Consider the following 14,852-nt stretch of genomic DNA (forward strand, 5'->3'; position numbering starts at 1 on the left):
ATTTGAAAACTTCTGTTAGCCTCACGTGTTCCAGCTCATTGACACAGTTTCTTCATACAGTATTTGATCGGTAATTCTTTCATTTACTGTTTACAATTATTTATATACTTACATGAATATCCTTACTGTAATGTCCCTGTGCATTGCCCCTTGGCCTGTAAAACGTATGCCATCTCTCACTCCATATCCGAGCGCCATTTTGTCAGGTTGCTATGCGATCGAGCTCGGTGTAACGTAATGTGCATAGACCTCGCTTATCCCGGTGTATTTTAAATAGGGGATTGTGACGCTCCTTCAGCATTGCCCCTTGGTCTGTAAAACTTATGCCATCTCTCACTCCATATCCGAGCTCTGCCACGTGCTGGGGGTTCACGGTCGGCGGCCATTTTGTCAGGTTGCTATGCGATCGAGCTCGGTGTAACGTAATGTGCATAGACCTCGCTTATCCCGGTGTATTTTAGCTAGGGGATTGTGACGCTCCTTCTGCATTGCCCCTTGGTCTGTAAAACTTATGCCATCTCTCACTCCATATCCGAGCTCTGCCACATGCTGGGGGTTCACGGTCGGCGGCCATTTTGTCAGGTTGCTATGCGATCGAGCTCGGTGTAACGTAATGCATAGACCTCGCTTATCCCGGTGTACTATAGCTAGGGGATTGTAACGCTCCTTCAGCATTGCCCCTTGGTCTGTAAAACTTATGCCATCTCTCACTCCATATCCGAGCGCTGCCACGTGCTGGGGGTTCACGGTCGGCGGCCATTTTGTCAGGTTGCTATGCGATCGAGCTCGGTGTAACGTAATGTGCATAGACCTCGCTTATCCCGGTGTATTTTAGCTAGGGGATTGTGACGCTCCTTCAGCATTGCCCCTTGGTCTGTAAAACTTATGCCATCTCTCACTCCATATCCGAGCGCTGCCACGTGCTGGGGGTTCACGGTCGGCGGCCATTTTGTCAGGTTGCTATGCGATCAAGCTCGGTGTAACATAATGTGCATAGACCTCGCTTATCCCGGTGTATTTTAGCTAGGGGATTGTGACGCTCTTTCAGCATTGCCCCTTGGTCTGTAAAACTTATGCCATCTCTCACTCCATATCCGAGCGCTGCCACGTGCTGGGGGTTCACGGTCGGCGGCCATTTTGTCAGGTTGCTATGCGATCGAGCTCGGTGTAACGTAATGTGCATAGACCTCGCTTATCCTGGTGTATTTTAGCTAGGGGATTGTGACGCTCCTTCAGCATTGCCCCTTGGTCTGTAAAACTTATGCCATCTCTCACTCCATATCCGAGCACTGCCACGTGCTGGGGGTTCACGGTCGGCGGCCATTTTTAATGTGCATAGAACTCGCTTATCCCCATGGGCCCCTGTGTTTTTTAACTACCATATTGAGATGAACATTTCTAGGCCTACAGTATTTAATATACAGTAAGCAGCATTGTTGTTAGGCAATAATTGAAGAATTTACATACAGTACTGACATGTACTGTATGTAATGCATGTACATCATGTCAGTCGCCCCTTATGCTGTACACTACTGTAAGTCTCACAGGGCCCATGCACTTCCAAGGAGGGTTATTTACTGTATCTGTTTTATACAGGAAACGAATTGCAGTCCATAACACTGATGTGGTATTTTCAGTACTGTACAGTATACAGTACTAAAATTTGAACATCAGGTACTGTATAGTAAACATGTACAGTATTAACTTCTATCATAAAACTCTTACAAATTTTTAGATGTGTAAATTTTAGACTACAGTATTCACAAATGTTTTTTCTCCATACAGGAATTACAGTTGGACAACATACCAGTAACTATCAACAAAACGATGAGCAAGATAATCGCCAACATGAAAAAAGAAAATAAAACCATCAAAGAGATCCATGCATGGCTCAAGGAAAGTGGCATTATAGTCACTTTAGAAACGGTGTGCTATCATGCTTTCGAGAGAACAATGCCCAGATTTGTATTTCCTACAAAATGCACATGGTACGTACTGTACACTACTGTAATGTTTAAATGACTTGCTGTATACCATAGACAATTTTTTGGAAATAAAAAAAACACTTCATCTAACTGATTGTGCTGTTCATTAATTCATATTTTTCTTACTGTATTGTACTGTAGGAGAGTGCAACAAATTGTGGAGGAACTAACTCGTGAGCGTACTGCTTTGCAAATAAAACAAATTCTCCATTCCAAGTATGACCTGGACATATCGGCCACCAGCGTCAGAAGGATGCGACGGAAAATGGGATGGACCTTTGGCACAACAAGGTAAAATACTGAAAGCAGTATAAACCATACAGTAAATGCACACTTATTCATTGTTAACAATCCCTTGATAAGTGATATAACAATGACATAAATCATTATACAGAGTGTGTACTTTATGCTATATACAGTATGTGTGTGTGTGTGTGTGTGTGTGTGTGTGTGTGTGTGTGTGTGTATATATATATATATATATATATATACAGTATATAATCTATCCCAAAAGAGATACCTACTGTATAGACACTCAGAGACAGCAATGAAGCATTGCCGGCTTATTGTGATGATTATATACTGTGTGTGTGTGTGTGTGTGTGTGTGTGTGTGTGTGTGTGTGTGTGTGTGTGTGTGTATATATATATATTACTCTGTATATACTGTAATGTATTTACAGTGTAATGTATACAGTAGGTATATAATACAGTATACTGCACATACAGTCTACTGTATATACAGTAATCTCTTTCATTACTGTATCTGATTTCATTATTTTTGGCTCTTCACAGGATATCTTCCATGATAAGAGATGTGAATAAAGAAAAGAGAGTGGAACAGGCACGGCGATGGATTGAGAGTGGTGAAACATTTCATGATGTCATTTTCACAGATGAATCGTCTGTTGCCCTTGAGCGGTTCTCCAGAATGTCATTCCGGAAACGTAACCATATCTCATTAAAACCACGCCCAAAGCATCCATTGAAAGTCCATGTATGGGGAGGCATAACACGATTAGGAGCTGGTCCCCTATTATTTTTCGAAGGTACAGTACTATACTTTATTCTGTGCCTGTGTTCTTTAAAAATACATGCTGTACTGTAGAGTACATGTAACTGCACAATAAAATGAGTTGCTTATTAATGAACAACATTTTTTTATTTCTGTAGGGATCATGGATAAGAAATTTTTCCAAGAAACAATAGTAGAGGGATGTATGGTGCCATTTGTTAATGAATATTACCCAACTCACCATAGGATATTCCAAGACAATGATCCTAAACACTCTGCCTCAGCCAAATTTATGGAAGAGAAAGGTATGAATTGGGAACGCACACCACCAGAGTGAGTATTCTTTCAACAGTGTACAAGTAAAATTTTGGATAGCACTCTAGTACTGTAAATGTATTTTTTGGTTTAATAAACAGTACAATACTGTATGTTTAATTTTCTCTATTTAATGTCATTAATTGACTAACTTTTTTTCTATACTCTTTTTTTTATAGATCACCAGACATGAATCCAATTGAATTAGTGTGGGCTCAATTGAAGAGGTACATTAGGAGTGTTGCGAAGCCAACAACAAAACAGCAGCTGTTGGATGGGATAAAGAAATTTTGGCTAGAAGTACTCACACCTGAACATTGTAATAATTATATAAATCACCTGTATAAAGTATTACCTGTTATAGTCGAAAGAAATGGTCAAGCCACAAATATGTAGTTCTGTACTGTATTTTCTGTTTAAAATTTTAAATTGGTGCATTATTAAAAATGTTTTTAAAATTGCCTTTGTCTGATTATTGCATAAACTAATGTAGAATATTATACGTACAGTAGTAATGTTATTGATGTGTATGAACAGTTATTTTCTGTTTTATAAGTCCTGAATAAGAGTACTGTACATTTTGATCAGTACAGTACATGCAATCGGATGTTGTAATAAATACTTTTTTTTACATTAATATTGATGCTTTTCCAATAAATATTCCATTATACAGTATGGTACAGTACATTACATGGGGGTAACTGTACAGTATGATGTGTCGTTATGTGGGAGAAATACTGTATCCACTAAATGTACAGTAAAATGTTTTTTTCTTATTACAAACACACAAATGCATCCCAGATGGAAATCTGGTATAAACAGCAGACAGCTTATGGTGACAGAACTTCCCTACTGTATCCCCACCCATAGTCGTGGTATATTTTAGATTGCCTAATGAGACACTCCTACAGCATTGCCAATGATTCATGTAAAACCTGTGTGCAAACAGTATCTCTATTGAATGCAAAGTACAGTAAGAGTACAGTATACAGTATTATCAGAGCCATACCTGACCAACATGATGCCCTAAGCTAGATTTTGGCTGATGCCCTCTTGCACAGATGCTAGTTCTGCCTCTAACCCTGCACCCCTTTCCCAGCACCATCACCCATTTTGGCGCTCCTTCCCCCTTATAATTTAAATAGGAACAATGTGCACATTTAGTGCCAGCCCAGTGCATGTTCTTGCTGGGAAGGGGCATGGTAACACAATAATACCCCCAGATGAAATGACACAACACAGTACTGCAACTTTATTCACATTATATCATGCAGTAGTGTCTCTTATTCTCGTTACATCATATGACAGTACCACATTACTCCTAACAGTATTGCCCCTTATTCACATTACACCCCACCACATTGATCTTTATTTACATTAGACCACAGGTTCTCAAACTCAGTCCTCAGGACCCCACACAGTGCATGTTTTGCAGGTCTCATAGAATCACAAGTGAAATAATTAGCTCCACCTACTGTATGGACCTTTTAAAATGTGTCAGTGAGTAATTAATACAGTACACCTGTGCACTTGCTGGTTTACCTGCAAAACATGCACTGTGTGGGGTCCTGAGGACCGAGTTTGAGAACCACTGCATTAGACCATGCAGTAGTGCCCTTTCCATATGTTACGCCAGAAAATATTGTAGTACACCTTATACACATAATGCCGCACATTAGTAATGCATTTCATATTTAAATTTTCAGATTTCATTTCATAGAGCCGCAGTCACACACAGAATATCGGCATGTACTGTAGCATCTCATTTTATTCAGCAGAAGCTGATTATTCCCGTTTATTACAATAGAAAAAAATAATAGTGTCAGTGAAAAAAACACCTCATGACAGATACTGTACACAAGCTCATGTCACATGGTATATGCAATTGCGGTCGAATTCCGGCTGGAATTCGACCGTTTTTTAAATTCGACACAATTCGACAGTCGAATTCCGGCTGCCGGGGCCGGGGCCGGAATTCGACATATTCAATAAATAACGGATTCGACAATCCCGCTGTCGAAAAACGGACCAATTGACAGATACTGTATGTGCGTCCTGGATTCGACTTTTTGGACGGCACAAAAGTGTTTAAAAAACCCCGAAAAAAAATGCGTGGGGTCCCCCCTCCTAAGCATAACCAGCCTCGGGCTCTTTGAGCCGGTCCTGGTTGTAAAATACGGGGAAAAAATTGACAGGGGATCCCCCGTATTTTTAGAACCAGCACCGGGCTCTGCATCCGGGCCTGGTGCAAAAAAAACGGGGGACAAAAGACGTAGGCGTATTAAACGTATTTTTAACACCAGAACCGGGCTCCACTAGCTGGAGAGATAATGCCACAGCCTTGGGAAACTTTTATACTGGTCCCTGCGGCCGTGGCATTAAATCCCCAACTAGTCACCCCTGCCCGGGGTACCCTGGAGGAGTGGGACCCCTTAAATCAAGGGGTCCCCCCTCCAGCCATCCAAGGGCCAGGGGTGAAGCCCGAGGCTGTACCCCCCCCATCCATGGGCTGCGGATGGGGGGCTGATAGCCTTGTGTCAAAAAAAAGAATATTGTTTTTTGCAGCACAACTAAAAGTCCCAGCAAGCCTCCCCCGCAAGCTGGTACTTGGAGAACCACAAGTACCAGCATGCGGGGGAAACGGGCCCGCTGGTACCTGTAGTTCTACTGCCTTTTAGGAATCGGATGCTCGCATTTGTAAAGCACGGTATTTTCCACCATCTCCCGCTAGCCCATCGCCCTTCCCCCCTGGGAGCCTGCACAGATCATGCAGTGGACAGGGAGGGAATTCAGGTCCTGTGCAATACACAAACGCCGAAGATCTACAGTACTGGTTTACTCACTCAGAATACACTCATTTCTACTCATTACGGCTGTGTGGTGGCATTTAGCGTAAAGAATCACTCCTGCAGATCTACTCTGATTTATGTGAAACTTGTGTGCATCCTTCCATTGGATGTATTTTAGAGGGAAAAAAAATATATTAAAGTGAATGTCACGGGAACACATAAAAAAAAAAGGTTGGCACTTCCTTCCCATTGGTGTTGGTTTATGCCGTAGGGGACTCGGACGCTATTAATTGCATTTCAAAGGCATGGTATTTTCCATCGTCTCCCCCTACCCCCATCGCCCTTCCCCCCTGGGAGCCTGCACAGATCATGCAGTGGACAGGGAGGGAATTCAGGTCCTGTGCAATACACAAACGCCAAAGATCTACAGTACTGTTTTGCTCAATTAGTTGCGTCAGAATACTGTACACTCATTTCTACTCATTGCCGCTGTGTAGTTGCATTTAGCGTAAAGAATCGCTCCTGCAGATGTACACTGATTTATACTGTATGTAACTTGTGTGCACCTTTCCATTGACTGTCTTACAATGAAAATAAAGTAATACAGTATATTATTACAATAAAAAAAAAAAAGAAGGCACATCAGGTCTCGAACCCTGGACCCCCAGCGTGGGAGGTGGGAGCCTTCATTGCTAGCCCACGACGCCTCATGAGAGATTCCCAAATTCGTGTGTAAAAGTACAGCAAACAGCGCCCAGCCCCCTCCCCATTGGTGTTGGTTTATGCCTTAGGGGACTGGGACGCTCGCATTTGTAAAGCACGGTATTTTCCACCGCCTCCCGCTAGCCCATCGCCCTTCCCCCCTGGGAGCCTGCACAGATCATGCAGTGGACAGAAAGGGAATTCAGGTCCTGTGCAATACACAAACGCCGAAGATCTACAGTACTGGTTTACTCACTCAGAATACACTCATTTCTACTCATTACCGCTGTGTAGTGGCATTTAGCGTAAAGAATCGCTCCTGCAGATCTACTCTGATTTATGTGAAACTTGTGTGCATCCTTCCATTGGATGTATTAGAGAGAAAAAAAAATATTAAAGTGAATGTCATGGGAACACATAAAAAAAAAAAGGTTGGCATTTCCTTCCCATTGGTGTTGGTTTATGCCGTAGGGGACTCGGACGCTCATATAATTGCATTTCAAAGGCACGGTATTTTCCATCGTCTCCCCCTACCCCCATCGCCCTTCCCCCCTGGGAGCCGCACAGATCATGCAGTAGACAGAGAGGGAATTCAGGTCCTGTGCAATACTAAAACGCCGAAAATCTACAGTACTGTTTTGCTCAATTAGTTGCGTCAGAATACACTCATTTCTACTCATTGCAGCTGTGTAGTTGCATTTAGCGTAAAGAATCGCTCCTGCAGATGTACTCTGATTTATATGTAAATCTCGAACCCTGGACCCCCAGCGTGGGAGCCTTCATCGCTAGCCCACGACGCCTCATGAGAGATTCCCAAATTCGTGTGTAAAAGTACAGCAAACAGCGCCCGGCCCCCTCCCCATTGGTGTTGGTTTATGCCTTAGGGGACGCTCGCATTTGTAAAGCACGGTATTTTCCACCGCCTCCCGCTAGCCCACCATTCCCATTATGCCATGGGTAACTCAGATGCTCATGTACTGTACATGTATTTTAAAAGCACGGTGGTTATACATTGTACTGTTCATTCTTCCTTTTACACAATTAGTTGCGTCTTCATAGGTCACCATCTTTTTCCACCGCCTCCCGTTACACCTACAGTATTAACATTACAGTCGTCACTGACCAATTGCCAGAGCTGTAGATCAATCCGCCGCTATACTGTACGATCGAAAGTACTGGATTAGTGGAGCATTAGCCACCCAGTGGTGGAGATGTGTAATGCATGCTGAGTATCTAGAACCGCCTCAACGCGCCTGCCTGTGATTAAACTCAGCTATCGCCTTAGCGTGACTAAACGTCCGTCTAGGCAGAGAATCGGTCAAGATAAAGGTGGCTACATCTGTACCTCATTGCACCTCTTTTTTTCTTTGCATCATGTGCTGTTTGGGGACTATTTTTTAAATCTGCCATCCTGTCCGACACTGCAGTGCCACTCCTAGATGGGCCAGGTGTTTGTGTCGGCCACTTGGGTCGCTTAGCTTAGTCATTCAGCGACCTCGGTGCAAATTTTAGGACTAAAAATAATATTGTGAGGTGTTCAGAATAGACTGGAAATAAGTGGAAATTATGGTTATTGAGGTTAATAATACTATGGGATCAAAATTACCCCCAAATTCTATGATTTAAGCTGTTTTTGAGGGTTTTTTGTAAAAAAAAAAAAACACCCGAATCCGACAAAAAAATTTCAGGGAGGTTTTGCCAAAACGCGTCCGAATCCAAAACACGGCCGCGGAACCGAATCCAAAACCAAAACACAAAACCCGAAAAAACCCGAACATCACTAAAAATAACCCACCCAAATCTAACTCTCTCTGCAAATGTTATATCTGCCACACCTGCAGTGCACATGGTTTTGCCCAATTGCTAACAAACTTGCTGCTGCGATCAACTCAGAATCTCAGTACACTGGGGTAACGGATATAAGGAAAGATGCGAGCCACAGGAAGGTAACTGTCTCTGTGCTAATGGACGGACTCAAGGAGGCATTGAAAGTTAGGGTACAGACATCTTTGCCTAATTGGAGAGGGGTAACTGTACAGGCTCTGAGAGAGTCTGCCATTGAGCATGACCAGAATATCTCCAAACGTAAAGAACAGCGGGGGAAGAGGTTGATGACGGTGAGTATACAAGCTCTGGAAGGACAAACTACACAACTTATTCCCCAGAAGTTTGAAGAACCAAGGAGGAGAGTAAGTAGGGGTTACAATTGCGGGAAGGAGGGACACTTTTCCAGAGAATGTAGGAATACAGTCACACATAGTAAGTATAGACCCCCTAGACCAGTGATTTTCAACCTTTTTTTACTCGCGGCACACAAACAATATTTTAAAATTGCCAAGGCACACCATCAGTTCCCCACAGAAAAAAAAACAAAAACACATTGGCACTCATAGTAAAAAAAAAACACGCATACATTGCCTACACAGAAAAAACAATCACATTGCTCCCCACATAAATCATATTGCTCCCTATATAAATCCTATTGTGCCCCACATGAATTATTCACATTATTCCCACCATAAATCCTTATTCTCCCCACATAAATCCTATTGTTCCCCACAGGAGAAGAAAAAAAACAAATATTATCCCCTACTGGTCAGCTGTCCTCCCTGTCCCTCAGTGGCGGGGGTTGTTCATAGTGGGGTGCTGCGAATACTGAGCAGCGGGCGGTCGGGCAGGTGTGGATGTGGGTGGACAAGGAAAGCTGTGTCTGCAGGCAGGAACTGGAAGATGTGTATACAGGCGGGTGGGCTGGCTGGATGGGGAGACACGGCGGCCGTGACCTATGATATCACACCGCCGTGTCTTCAAGGCATACATTACGGCCAGAGCATGACTGATCCTCTAAGAAGAGCCTGGGCCAACAGTTTACTCTGAAGGTGCAGTAAGCTGCTCTGGCTCCGCGGCACACCTTGCAACTGGTCGCGGCACACTAGTGTGCCACGGCACACTGGTTGAAAAAGCCTGCCCTAGACGAAGAACACGAGCCACATTATCAGACACATAGATGGGACCAAGGGACATATACTAAGGATTTAAAGCCATATAGAAAGAAATATCACTGGTAAACACTAATCCGGCAAATGGGAAGAACGGGAGAAGTGCAAAATTACCCTTTGACAAAACCTGCTGGAGTTACGATTGGGGCCTCTATGATGCTAAACCCTTTTATTTTCTCCTGGCAGCAGTGGCCCCTGAATAACTTAATTGACAGATTTTGTAGTATAAAATTCAAATATGAAATACATATAGTGTACTCCGCTCAGGAAGTACAAGGTATGTCAGATACTCCTCAAAGACTAAGGTTGCATTCCACTGTTGTAGATTCATGTCCATCACAGGTAGAGAAAAACTATCTCACAGTATACCGAGTTCCTTATGAACTTAGGATGGACAGGACACTGGATTGATGGCTGGGATAGTCCCAGTAGTGACACAACAAGCACAAGCTTTAAGGGGGGTAGACCAAGTATTTAAGAATCAATTCCCTGTAGTGCCCAATCCAGTTGTCCTTTTAATAAAATCCTCTCCACCTCTACAGACTTTTACTGTCAGCAACCTCTATTCTGTTTTCTCCACAGTGTTCACCTACAGAGGAGTACTATACATGGACCCGATTCTCCCAAGATTTCAGTGACAGCCTGAGTATTTTCTCCCGAGCCCTACAGGACTGTTTGCAATCCTTTCAACCTGAAAATGGGTCGGTGCTGATACAATACGTTGATGACTTGTTGTTGGGCACTGATTCATTTGAGTCGTCCTTGACAGATACGAAGCAGTTTCTGTTTTGTCTCTTCCAGATAGGACACAAGGTCTCAAGGGATAAACTACAGTTGTGTAGGACAAGGGTCAAATACCTGGGACGTAGTACTGGTATATGATTTGACAGTTCATACACCACATGCCGTATTGGTCCTTCAAAGTTCTGCCCGAACCCGGATATCTCATCAGCACGATGACACCAGCATATTACTACAGTGTGCACAAAGGGTGGAGGATGAGAATACTGGTGAAGGGAAATTTTGTATAGACAATGATATGCATGATGGTATGGAATATCTGAATCAGACCTTACTATGAGACCAGACATAAGTGACGGCCCGTTGGTGAACGCAGACCTGATATACTCTTTTTTCTAATATTTTCTTTTTTTTCCCCTCCTCTAGAGATGTTTTTACTCTACATTGCAAAAACACACAAACCCCCACCACACAACTGATGGCATTCAATACAATAAATACACAACAGTTAATTGAAATGCAAAATTTGTGTTCCCTACAGGAGTTTGGAGAGATGGACAAGGTAAGCCAGTGGCCCCCAGGGCGTATCTCCAAAGCCTAGCTGAAGCTGCACATGGTCTGACTCACCTAGGCAAGGAAGGTATGCGTAAATTGGTAAGAGCTTACTGGATTGCACCAGGGTTCTCTTCTCATGCAGGCAAGAAAGCAACAACATGTCTTACTTGCTTGAGGAAGAATATTGGTAAGACAATACCAACGGAGCCATACCATATCCCTCCTACAGACAGACCTTTCCAGGTAATACAAATTGACTTCATACAGCTACCACCCTGTAGGAATTTAAAGAGTATGTTTTGGTATGCACTGCTGTCTTCTCAAACTGGGTAGAGGCATTTCCCGCCACCACAAATACTGCCGTATTCACTGCTAAGAAAATTGTACAAGAATTTGTGTGTAGATATGGTATCCCTAAAATGATTGAAAGTGATAGGGGTACCCATTTTTATAGGTGAAGTCTTTCAGGTCATGTGCAAACTTATGGGTATTAATAGTAAGCTACATACTCCCTACCGGCCACAGGCCAGTGTGAAGGTGGAGGGAATGAATAGCACTATTAAGACCAAGCTGAACAAAGTGATGGCTGAAACTGGATTGTTGTGGCCGGAAGCACTGCCACTAGTGTTGTACAGCATCAGAACCACTCCCAGGTCACCGTTTAACCTATCACCCTTTGAAATTCTTTTTGGACGACAGCCCCATGTAATGATAGACCGCCAGGATGATCTGAAATGCAATAATGAAATGACTGTGCATTATTTGGTTAGGATGAGCCAGCAACTGAGAAACCAGCAAAGGAATCTGAAACTGGCGATTCCTGACCTACCAAACAGTAATTGTTATGAAATTGAAGCTGGGGACTATGTGATGATTCGAAATTTTCTACGCTCAGGTTGCCTCATAGACAGGTGGGAAGGACCGTATCAAGTTTTGTCGACCAGCACGACAGCACTGAAGGTTGCAGAGAGAGAGAGAGACTTGGGTCCACTTGTCCCACTGCAAGAAGGTCGCTGACCCGGAGAAAACTTGTGAGAAGGAAAACCTCATATCTCTAGATAATTTGTTCCGGGAAGGCTGAAAGGCAGGACTGTTGAACGGCACCTGAGCATGGTGAAAAGCAAAATCAAGGACGGTTGTCTTATTTCTTTCTCTCCAAACCCCCCCCCCTCTTCATTTTTTTTTTCACCTCCCTTCTTTTTTTTTCTCCTTACCGAAATGAATCCACATCAAGAGACTGTGTTCCGGCTTTTTCTTGTGATCTGTTTTTGATCAGGACAGTTTGTTTTAGTGAGGGCCCCTGAGAAGTCGAGCAAGGATCTGGAATGGGTTCTGATGGAGAGGATGAATTCGTAGGATCCCAGGATCAGTCCATCACTTTGGTCAAAGCTGGTATCAGTAAGAGATCTGGTAGTCACGGAGCTCGGAGGCAATGTGAAGGGTTATTGTCTGATGAATACTGCATATGTAAGTACTGCGATAACATAGTCAAAGATGGGTGCATCCAGAGATGTCAGTCAAACAATAATATCAATATTGACGGACATCCTTTGCGTGATTATCACTCATTAGTGGGTACGGTCTTAAACCAAACAGAATGCTGTGTGTGCTCACAAGTACCTCAAGGACAGAGTAAATCAGGATTAGTGCCATACCCCTTAACAGTAAATGAGGTACTCGAATTACATGGGGGGAAACCGGTGGACAGAAAATTCAATATATCTAGGCCCTTTAGCTTGAAGCTCCACCAGTACCAAGTAGATAGGTCACTACTGTGTTTCAACGTATCCAATTTCCGGAAACCAGGAAATTGGGAAGTGACATAGAACAATCAGACAATGACCTTCTCACATAGAGCTGATAAATAACCCATCAACTCCGAACTTGTACGTGGGATAGCCACAAGTGGGAAGTACTTCCGGTACAGGTATACACGTGGGATCAAAACCATGTGGGCTGGAAAAGTGTCACAGGAATATTGTGCGCACATCATCCAGCCCGATACTTGTATCAAACAGATGGAAGAGCTGGGGACAGGTCTCTTCATGAGAGTTATTTGTGACATGATCTTGATGCATTTTGTCCCCTATGTTCTTCCAGATGACGCCTATTTCATATGTGGAAGGAAGGTGTACAAGTGGCTTACTCTGGGCTCTGAAGGGTTGTGTTACATATGCAGAGTACTACCAGAGGTCATGACCATCACACATGACAAAATGAAAGATATTCACTGCAGCGCTCCGCCTCCTTATACTCACACCCACTATGAACACATTTTCAAGAGACACCTCATAGATAGGCGAGAGTTCGCAGCCTCTAAATTTGATCCATGAATCCACCGGGATTCAGATTCTTCTTGCATTAGATATAACCCATACTGCCAGAGGAATCATAAATTATAGGTATATCCATTTGCTAGCGAACTTGATAGATAATATCACTGAAATGTATGACGACACCTTCAGGTATATGGGTAGGGAACTACAGGCCTACAAGAAGGAACTGGTACAACACAGAATGGTCTTAAATTACATCACGGCCGTGACAGGTGGGTATTGTGTTACTTTGGCAACTCAATATGGTGTGAAGTGCTGCACGTATATTACAAACAGTACTGAGGACCCAATGAAGATCATCGATCAAAAGATGGACGAGATCTTGCAGTTGAAATGGGAGTTCAGGAGAAAACACAATCTCACTTTAGCGGCTGTGGGTAATGAATTGACTGGATGGGCCTCATGGTTGAACCCACTCAGCGAAGAAGGCACAATACAAATTTGATGATCCTAAGGAGCGAGGGCGTTGTAAGTGCGGCAGATCTGGTATACAATCCAACCATAGAAACAGTGCTGTGATAGAAATGTAAATGAATTTCATGGCCTGTTTCTTTCACCATCTCTTTGTGTTCTCTCCCTCTACCCAGTGAAACATCCACCGAAGCCGGACATCAGTGCGCAATGACATAGGTACATGTATGTATGCAACGTTCGTCCAGATCAAACATCTTAGGCTATAACTCTGTCCCAGCATACTCTATAGGTTGAATGGTGTCCCACACCCAGCCAGTGGTCCATTGACCGCCGAGTGCATATAGAGGATGTCTTGTCCTCCACCCTATCTTCCCCCACCATAGTCGATGTCTGATTTGCGAAATAAGTACATACATGTGCCTAGGTCGCCCATTATGTGTTTTTGAAATATTTTCTGTTTGTTAATAATTTATGGCAGTTATTGTTTACTGCCAAAGGGTGGACTGTCGAAGTCGAAAATATTACATCTACACTCAACACGTGCAAACACCACACAGAGTGGCCTCTGTGCGGGTGCGTACTCGCCGTGCGTGCGCATACCCGCACGCTGCGCACATTGGCCCATGAAGCCCTGTGTATTAGCACGTGGTATGAGTAAATACGATAGCATACACATTCGCATAGAAAAGCCACAAAGCCATATTCAATATTTTATCTATATAGTGCATAATTTACACATAGTCTATACACACTTCACCAGCAAGTTACTGTGTGCATTACGGTAGAAGATGCATGTGTTAATAAATGTCATATTGTCACAAAATAGCAAACCTCTCTTACATACACATTCAAAGGTGATACTTCCAGGAATACAATACAGTGTCTTAAACGTATCAGACTGTCTTGTTTAAGCAGGCATTGTGACCATGGAAGATGGACCTTGGACTGAGGGAATGTGTAAATACCGTTGTTTGCCCCAATTGTTTTAGAGCTGTATATTGA

Source organism: Pseudophryne corroboree, chromosome 4 (assembly GCF_028390025.1).
Source record: "Pseudophryne corroboree isolate aPseCor3 chromosome 4, aPseCor3.hap2, whole genome shotgun sequence".
Classification (NCBI taxonomy): Eukaryota; Metazoa; Chordata; class Amphibia; order Anura; family Myobatrachidae; genus Pseudophryne; species Pseudophryne corroboree.